Source organism: Prenolepis imparis, unplaced genomic scaffold, assembly GCF_030444845.1.
Source record: "Prenolepis imparis isolate NDT839.2.m4 unplaced genomic scaffold, iyPreImpa1.0 SCAF_11, whole genome shotgun sequence".
Classification (NCBI taxonomy): Eukaryota; Metazoa; Arthropoda; class Insecta; order Hymenoptera; family Formicidae; genus Prenolepis; species Prenolepis imparis.
The window spans coordinates 2,895,643-2,905,383 of NW_028141169.1; the positions used below are offsets into that span (position 1 = coordinate 2,895,643).

Here is a 9,741-nt window from a genome sequence, read left to right on the forward strand (position 1 = left end):
CTTTTTGATCAAAAACATCGAGTTCTGTCAGCTAAGCCAATTAAATCAGTCAAAATAAGAAGTTATAGAGTGGCTAAAATGTAAATGTGTACATTTTATCGCGTTAATTATTTTTTATTCAGACAAAGTAATTTTCTCATATTTTTTATGATGATTTTTATGATACGTATGTGCCTTTGTTCCGTAAACAACTAACAATAGATCGCGCGTTCCGTATCAAAATTATATTTAAATAGACAACATTTTTTTATCTTGATTACATTATATATAATATAACAGGTGGGCGTAATATTTATAATAAATTATAATAATATATATAATGCATTTATAAATTTCACATTAATAAAATTTTATCGACATGTCCGACGGTAAAATATTAGTATCGTAAATATCATCGAGTATAGCTTATATATTCAGATATAATATTACCCTGGATATAATTAGATCTTCTGCATTTGGCGTAGGCAGCCAGCTTGTTTATTCCAGGAGTAATAATAACTGCGTTGACCGAGTCCATATAATGCATACAGATACTGTTACCTTTTGGCCCTGCTTATTAACCACAATTATGCTTTGATAAAGACAAGATAATATTAATAAACGACAATATATATACTATCGTTGAACGATATAACTTCTGCCATTATTAAACAATTACATACACGAGTCGAAGGGAGCAGAAATTTAAAAGTTTGCTATACGTGATAAAAGCAGGCTTACTGATTATATTTAGCGAAGATAATTTTTTAAAATCTCTATTTTTAATCATTCGTCTAATATTGGATCACCACGTTAATAATTTACTCGAATATTATTTTCTATTTTAGCGATTTATAATTTACTCAAGTGACGTAATACAATTATAATTTCTCTTCTATGAACTTTCAAGAAATGAACTTTCAAGAACGTTACATTGAAACAACGTCGATAAATGCGAATCAGTTTCCAGATTACTGAACAACCGAAATGGGGACGCACTTGTTAAAAGTTATTCGACGATCTGCTCTTTCGTTTGAAAAATGGTTCCAAATATCAGAAATAAGAAGCAAAGAATATCAGTATGTACGACTCAAGTAACGGCGATTTAAAGATACAATATTACGTTGACATAACTTTCTATTGTCCGTCGAGAGCACAATTGTGTGGAGAGAATAACTGAAATGCGTTTAAACTATATGCATTTTGCCCGTTTTAGTGAGCTTAAACTCTTGTATATTACGCGTATGAAACTTTCCGTTTAAACATTCAGTATGTTTTGGTAAAACCGATTTTGCAAATTATTAGTTAAACACAATGTGTCTATTCGCAACTGTTATTAACTGTTCACTCATAATGGCGCTGCAATATTTCAGTCGCAATCTTTAATTATGATCGCGATAAGTTTAATGAAGTCGAATGCATTTGCAGTTTAACGGGGCACGCTGTTCTTGCGTTTTGCCCCTCCGTGTTTTTACCTTCAATAAAGTTTAACAGCGAAATTCGCCAAATTCAAGCACGTTATGGTCCCTCGAGCGTTTTGCCAGCGTAATGGCAATTTAAGCATCTCGAGAGTGAACCGGCGGATGATATGGTTTACCTGCATAGTTTTTTCGGAGTATGGCGGAATTTTTGTAAGACGTGAGCCGCGAGGAAGATGACGCTTATACCCGCATCCTCGAGAGGGCCATTTCCGTTTTCCCCGGGCGTTTAACGCGCACGTGCGGCAATTTCAAGCAAATTGTTTGTAGCAAAGCTTTCGCGAAAACTGAAAAGCGAGCGTATATTAGCACACGGAGGGAGTCTATCTACTTTGGTTCGCGGATCCGCGGACATCAAAGCTTTAGATGATTTACATTTGCCATCGGTAGATGACACGCACTGAAATGCTGCGAATTCTCGCAATCAATTAAATATTAATCTTCCCCTTTGAAGTTTCTTACAAAATAGTATTAAAATTATTTGTTCTGTTATTCGCGTTCTTCTTTACGATTTAAGCCGCGGATGAGTAGCGTGCACGTATTTATGCATTAATTGATATGGTTTTCAACATATTAGTGAGATCTATTAAACGCGTTGGCGGTAAAACGTGTCGGTCTGCATAATTAACATCTCGTTATAGGATAAAATTATCCGTAAATATTTACTAGTTTCGGATTCATCCTGCATTTCGTTAAATTCATGAAACGTGAAATCAATTATGCGTTTCGGCGTTATTCTATAGACAGAGATAAAGTCACACGCCGATAATAATAGACCAATAATAATAATTCGCACGTTTTGATCAAAATTGGCAACGGGGGGTAGCACAATCGCGCGGACTTTAAAGTGGAACGCTTGTGATATCCCATTGGAGATACAGACATAGGGGTGATCTATTTTGCGAGATCTTTGTGCGCCCGAAAACTGCTTCTTTGCTTGGAAGCGTCTGGTCGACGGTGCGGACAATATTTTCTTTCTCTCCGTCTCTCTCAAATTTACTCCGCCCCGGGGAAATGTTGCAGAAACATAACTAGAACAAAGAAAGAACACGTCGCCGATATATATCTACAGAAAGAATATACAATGAAATTACAACGAAAGGGCTTTTAGCGACTGTTCTTCGCTCGCGATTCAGAGAACATACGATGAGAAACTTTCTCTTCTTCTCTCCTTCGCGTTTTCCGCCGTCAAAGTTTCCGATTTCATCCTAAGAACGCGCCAATTATTCGACCGGTATGGCTTTATTGGCGCGACCCTTCTCTCTCTCTTTCCCGTACAAATTTACATGTCCTCGGGGAAATGTCGAAGGAGCACGGCGAGAGATAAAACGGTACACCAGCAGGAGCCGAACTGCGCGCGAAGTCGAAGTCGCATAAAAATTATTTATACGATTCTCACACATACGAAAGGATTCTCGCACGACTCAATTTTTCAGCGTACAATTTCCAGCGAGTAGCCGAAGAGTTGCGATCGATTAGCCGACCATTCCATGCAAGAATTAATAAGGTCAGACGGTGTTTCTCTCGAATCGTGCCGCGATTTCGACGGGAATTCTTTATACGATTTTCCGCTCCTGAAAGAACGCGTACGAACCACTTTTTCCACATCTTCCCGAATTCTGAAATCTTCCAAAATTTACTTCACCTCAGGGAAACGTTGGCGCGATATGAGCAAGGCGATATAAAACATTATGCTAAGGGGGTTATATACGTTCGTTGAGAAATTACCGAGCAACTCACCCCTGACCGGTCCTTAACTCTCGGATCTCGCGCCCCGAAGTACTTTTAAAACCTTCGCCGGTTTAAATCTATCGATTCCGCGGACAATATTTCCTTCCTCGAGCGAATATTTACTTCGCCCCGGGGATACGTCGGGGCTGTAAATCGGAGCGTAACGACACGGAGGATATGTGCGCGCAATAAAGTTGGACCGCGAATTGATGCGCCAGCGAGTGCAAACGTAGTGTCCTTTGTCCTTCCCGACAACACGTAATATCGATACTTAAAGTATACTTCTCTCTTTTTTTCTATTCCTTTTTGTTATTTGAAATTTGTTTTAAAAAATAGAAATACGTGAAGTTAAACTGGAATTTATTGTACCTATGTCTCATCGATTTGTATATTGTATATTGTGTGTAGTATGTAGTATATATATATATATTTGTGTCATGAAAAAAAAAGATGAGAAGGATATATTTTGAATATTCATAATAATCTCTATACAATTCTGCAAACTTCCATTTTATTCCATTAGCCAGTTTTTTTCCAAATTTTAAAAAAAGAAATACTTTAAAAGGGATATTTTAAAAAAAGATTCCCCTATAAAAATTTCCACGCGTGCAAGCGCACTTCTTTTTTTTCCCCCAAATACAATATACATCATTAAGTTGCATTAAGAAGGAAGAGATTTAAACGTAAATACGGAGGAGGGTCTCTCCCATCATATCCCTTCTCCAATCTCATCCCCCCATCGTCGTGTATACGTTTTCGGCTATACTTTCACCCACCGACACCCTCAACCGTGTACATTGACCTCTCAACGGAAGAAAGAAGAAGTTTATAAATATTTCGCCGCGGTTTCGCCGCGGCATTCACCCCCTCGCTGCCTTTCTGGCTAGGAAGCGATGTTTGAAGGGCTCCGCCCGGGCGGTCCGGGAATACGTTAAAAGACTTTTCTCTCTCTCTCTCTCTCTGTCTGTACGAAGGGTCGATAGAGAATTTCGACCGGAGGAAGGGTAACACGCGCAAACGTTCACGTAGACAAGAATCGACGGTGGTTTTTGCAAGGCACGCCGCCGGCAGAGACGCACACCCTCTCACGATATGTACATACATACATATATGCATACATAATGGAACTAGAGAATTGCGAAGTTTTCACGTTGCGTGAAATCTGCCTGAAAAATTTTCGCGGCAGCCGCTCCTTTAATTACGCGATATTGCACGCCTTTGTGTCGCGCAAGTGTTTCGCGCTGCTGAAAAGCTCCCTTTGTGCCGTCGTGTGTAAATACACGCGGCCCTTTGGGAGCCGCATGTGGTGGATCCTCTGTCACGATTCGGAATTCCTCGATCCAGCTAGTCTATCCGTTTCATACGCGTGCGAGCGCGACGCATAATTACCTTTTATGAATGCACGCGCATCCATTCGAACGCATCTGATCGGATCGGCACAAGAACGGCATTGCCGTGCTCTTTTCAATGAAAGCAACTGGGAGAGCGACGTATTTTTCTAGGAGCAGCGACACAGTTTGCTCTTTCGCTCTTTCTCTCTCTGTCTCTCCCTATCTCTCCCTATCTCTCTCTCTTCTGCAGGTAAAAAATGCAGCTGCATTATACGACTGGTAATTTATGCCAAACAAATCCGTAGTTCTATTATTATTCAGTTTGATTCGCACGATTAAGATATCGTAGTGAGCTTATACACTTTCTATTCGCTCGATACATTTACATAAAAATGTAAAAGAAGAATAACGATTATTCAATTTACCTTATACAAAAAAAAACTTATGTTTGCGCATTTCGTATGCTCTTGAGAAAACTGTTTGTCGTAACTAAATATTAAAAATATTCTCTTGCTATCGGATAAGTCAACATCACATAATTCTCATCGTTAACATGCCATGTCGGTGATTCATGGCGCGGTGCTCTTAATAGCGCCTAATATTCTTAAGAATATTACCGTGGCAGCGCGTAAAATTTAAGCACGCTCTTTATCTCCGAATATAAATCAGGGCTGTATAATTTCTGCCGTTAATATGCCGTTTTAATAATATAACTCACAGTTTGCCTAAAATGCTTGCAAGCAAGCGTGTTTGCGTTCAAAAATTCGAATATGCGGATCTATACATATATAACTGATTTAATTCAATATTAATAATATTATATTTCAGTATTTCGGGCAATTAGCGGAAGGATGCTCCGATATATACAGTTATATATTCTCTTGATCGTGTGTATGAAAAGGTTAATAATTCTTTTATAATCTCTCTCTGCGCATCAAAAATATTAACTCTTATCCCGAAGAGAGAAGCTGTTTTCTCTAATGAGAAAAAGAGATTTCAGGAGGATTAGCGAAACGAATATAGCAAACAAAAACATTCCGAGCCCAATTATCCGGATAAAGATTAACACAATCGTATGCACACTCCATTATCGTTTCACTCGAGCGACTTATTAAGCGCTACTTATTAACGCTTAATGCACGTCGGAAAATTGTCGAAAGCCGAAGCTCCAACTCGGTATAGCAACGGAGACTGTTTCGCGAACTCGGGAAAGGGGGCAAGTTAGTTTCGAACAACCATAACCGCGTATGCAGAAGTGCACGCGAAAATATACGTGGATATATAGGCAGGTGTGATCTCAACGTGAACGTGACTCCGACATTGACGTAACGAAAGGATGTGTTCGAGTAACCAGCCGTTTTCGACGTGTGCAACCTCTCCATCGATGATCGATACAATCGAGGGGGGCAGAACGGGCAGCAGCAGCAGCGGTGGATAGGGTGGAATCGGTCTCGATTCTGCACGAGAGAGAACGGAAAAGGCACCACCGGCAAACGTGCGGATACATCCGCGCGCGGACGCGTAATAGCGACGCACAAAAGCCTGATGGGTAGGAGGAATGATATTGAGACGGAACTGGGATCTGTTTGTTTGCTCGAAATTAAATGATGTTTTCATAGAAGAACGGCTTGACGTGCGATATTGGACGGATTAATGGGAAAAAAGCCGGGGTGGCGCGACTCGATCCGCGAGCGGTTTTAAAATCCGGAGGACGCCGTAATTGCTTTCTCGTCCGAATCCAATTCTTGTTTTTTTATTATTATTTTTCAAGACTCGTTTTTTTAACCGTTAACATTGCTTTTCTCTTCTTGGTATAATGTGCCGCGTTCGTAGACAGAGCGTTTCCTTTTCGCCTGGGAAGGTCGTTTCTTATACCGTTCCCGGAGCACTTTCGGAATGCAACTATATAAAATCGACAGCAGGGCTTAGCTCGGGCTAAGAACGCCCGCGTTTAAGAAGGTCTATCGATTTTATACGCATATACGAGCGAGGGTCGTCGCCGTGTTTTTGCTTACGGTGGCCTTAGCGACAGAAGATACGCGCGCAAAATGTAATATCTTCTTGAGAACATTTTTGTCGAGTTCGAGATGCTGCGTAATTCTCAAAGATTATTTTCGACGTTATTGAAGAAGACGGATTGCGCGCTTCATAAAAAAATATGTCAAAAATCATGATACAATAATGATGTAATACGAGCTTTTATTGTGTATAATTTTTTATTTGAATATATATAAAGATTAATCATATATATATGATTATTATTATTATTCTACTAATATTTATTAATTATTGGGTTCCTGCTTCTAGATTCTTTAATGCAAAGTTCCTTCAATAATTTCTGAGAAATATCTCTGAAATGTTTAAAATTACTAAAACCGATATCCTTAAGAATTTTTAAAGTTTGATAACGTCATTTATTAAAAGTACAATAGAAATAATATACTTTATATGTACATTATACAATATCTATAATAATATATCAGAATTTTTAACATCAAATATTTGTCGCTTTTTTTATCATCAAAGCTGTCAAACTCTAAATTATAATATATGACAAAAAAAGATGTAATCGTGCGAAATATAAATAGCGTCTTTATATGGCAGTCTGGCACGTAATGGAAGTCTACTTTCTCGATATTCGACCGAGCGATATGAGCTAAGCTTATGTACGCAATAGTGGGAACAGCTGTTGCATCTTGTGCGCCGACGATTTAAGACGCACTTCATATGCATTCCGCGTACAAGCCAAGAAACGGGGGTGAAAACGTATAACTTCGCTTAAACAGGCTCAAGGGTATATACCCTCGCGCGGGCATAATTGTTTCCCTTAGGACGATGGCGGTCTGGTAAAATCACGTAAATATAGCACGACTATCAAAACTGCGCAATGAATTTACGGACACTATTTTGCACATTAATATGCGCGCGTACTTTCGATGCGAAAAATGATATAATATTCTAATCCCGGGGGGCAAATTTTAAAGTGTTGAAAGAGGCAAGAATTTTCTTCGCGAGAACTGGACCACAATGAACTTAAAGTAAAGAGACAAGTCTTTTTTGAACATAATTAGAAAACTTACTTATTAGGTTACTTTTAATATTTCGGCCCCGCGAGATCTGAACAAAGTTGAAAATGTCGGGACGTTTCAGGAAAATTTTATCGTTTTCTTTTCTCTTTTTGTCTCTCTCTCCCTCTCTTTCTCTCTATCCCTATCTCACGCTAGAAAAAAAATTCCGTTGCGTGCAGCCCGACTGACTTGTTTCTGCATTTGCAAAATATGCAAATTAAAATTGCTCTGGTTCGTTCCATCCACTGGTCCGTAAACTATGACACGGGTGTAAATCACTGAAGCGATATTTTTTGATCCCGCATACGCACGATGTTGCTAGTTGTCATTTTTTCCGTGACTTAAATATATCTGGAATAATTTTCCCATCGGTTCAAACATTTTTGTCATAGGAATTATCATTGCTTTATTAATATTATTTATTACGTAAAACTCTTGGAGATATATGTATTAAAAGTATTTTTCAAGCGGCAAAAAGTCTGATATAAATTTTAATCTCTTTTTTTCTCTCCACACAATCACACAAATATAGTAGACTATGCATATGTGCAACGTAACAAGCAATGTTAACTCTTTCTTTGGCTTTGAATTACGATTGATTTTTCGAAATAGTTTATTATACGAACATCTCTCTCTCTCTCTCTCTCTCTCTCTCTCTCTCTCTCTCTCTCTCTCTCTCTCTCTCTCTCTCTCTGTTGAAAATATCTTTATCTCAAATATCTTCTTTTATCTACAATGATTATTCTATGATACTAGAATACTTTTATGAATACCTGTCAAAAGTGTAATGTAACAGAATACTCGATGAATAGTATGCCATTCAAAAGGGAATCGACTTCGGAAAGATAATCAAATTTTCTTTTGCAATACCGTTTTTTAACTGTGCGTGCTGATTGAATGGTAACATCAAAGACATTAATCCAGCATCACAAACGCAACCTTTCTGATAGGTCATGTCATAACGATCTTTTTTTATTGGTCGAAACCTGTTAGATAACGAACCGTAGTACATCGGACATTTACTATATTCCAGAAACATTGAATTAAAATATAACAAATAAAAACGTTATATTTCAAGAGTTGTGCAATATTTTGAGTCAAAGGTTAATTTATTTAGATGTTAATTATTTTTATTAAAAAAAGAAAAAGAAAAATATAAGGAATCTGAATATAGAAAAAAGAAGAATAAATGCAAGATATTTTATATGAAAAGCAACAGCATGTTTTGTAATTATAATGCATCATAATTTTTCGAAACAATGCAATTGCAAATAGAGACATTTACAAATAACGGGTGTATCATTGTAATTGTTAATGTATAATTTTCATGAAAGAGAGATGCTCATAATTTCTCAATTTCTTCCGCTTCCGTTTGAAGTGACACGACACTTGGTTTAATAAAACTCCATAGCATACAATGCCATTTTTTTCTAGTCTCGCTGTAATAAAATGCCATTTTTTTCGAGCGAAAGCACAAGCACTCGTTAACGTTGGTTCGCTATGCGCATGTATGTACATTATTCTAAATATTCACCATGCAATGATTAAACAAACGGCTATCAATATTAATCGCACCAGTATTGGATGTGATTTCAATTAGCGTAAACCGGCTATCACGCAGTCACTGTGCGCAGCAACGAGCGATGGTGCAATTATGGTCGCACCTTTTACCTCAATGTACATCTATTATAGAGCACCGTGGAATACTGTAGCTTCGCGCACTAGTGGCAAGCCAGATTTATTACTCATGCGCCCTTTGAAATATTTATACAGACTTCGGGGCCTTGTTCAAACTTCCCACCCCCTGTCCCCCCCTTTGCCCTATATGCTGTTACGCGCACCTACCCGCGAGTAGCAGGGTAGATAGACGAAGAAGCTGACGAGGAAATACGCGGCGCGTCCCGAAGTCGGCAGCTTTGGCCGCAACTAACGATTCTCCTGCAGCCGGTACGAAAATAAACTATTTATGAATCATTCTGAGAATACACGCATAAAACTCCTCCCCGCTCCTGTCCGCCCAACTCTCTCTTTCTCTTTAAACGACCGCAACGCGTGTGCGCGCATGCGGTTCACTTACAGCGGCGGACGAAATTTTATTTCGGTAAAGTGTCCCGCCGTCTTACTTCCCTCGCGTCATATAGAAAGCTTTTAACG

At 38.6% G+C, this 9,741-nt stretch overlaps 1 protein-coding gene across 3 annotated transcripts in view; it reads right to left on the reverse strand.

Moving 5' to 3' along the window:
* Nucleotides 1-9,385, reverse strand: part of Kon (chondroitin sulfate proteoglycan 4-like protein) — a 53,998-nt gene extending 44,613 nt beyond the window's left edge. The window contains exon 1 of one of the 3 annotated variants that reach the window (XM_083050012.1): nucleotides 9,252-9,385. The gene's annotated coding sequence lies outside the window, so the exon portion shown is untranslated. Of the gene's footprint in view, nucleotides 1-9,162; nucleotides 9,216-9,251 lie in introns of those variants that run through there. The other 2 variants (XM_083050017.1, XM_083050016.1) reach the window with 2 other exon arrangements.
* Between the last annotated feature and the right edge of the window lie 356 nt (nucleotides 9,386-9,741).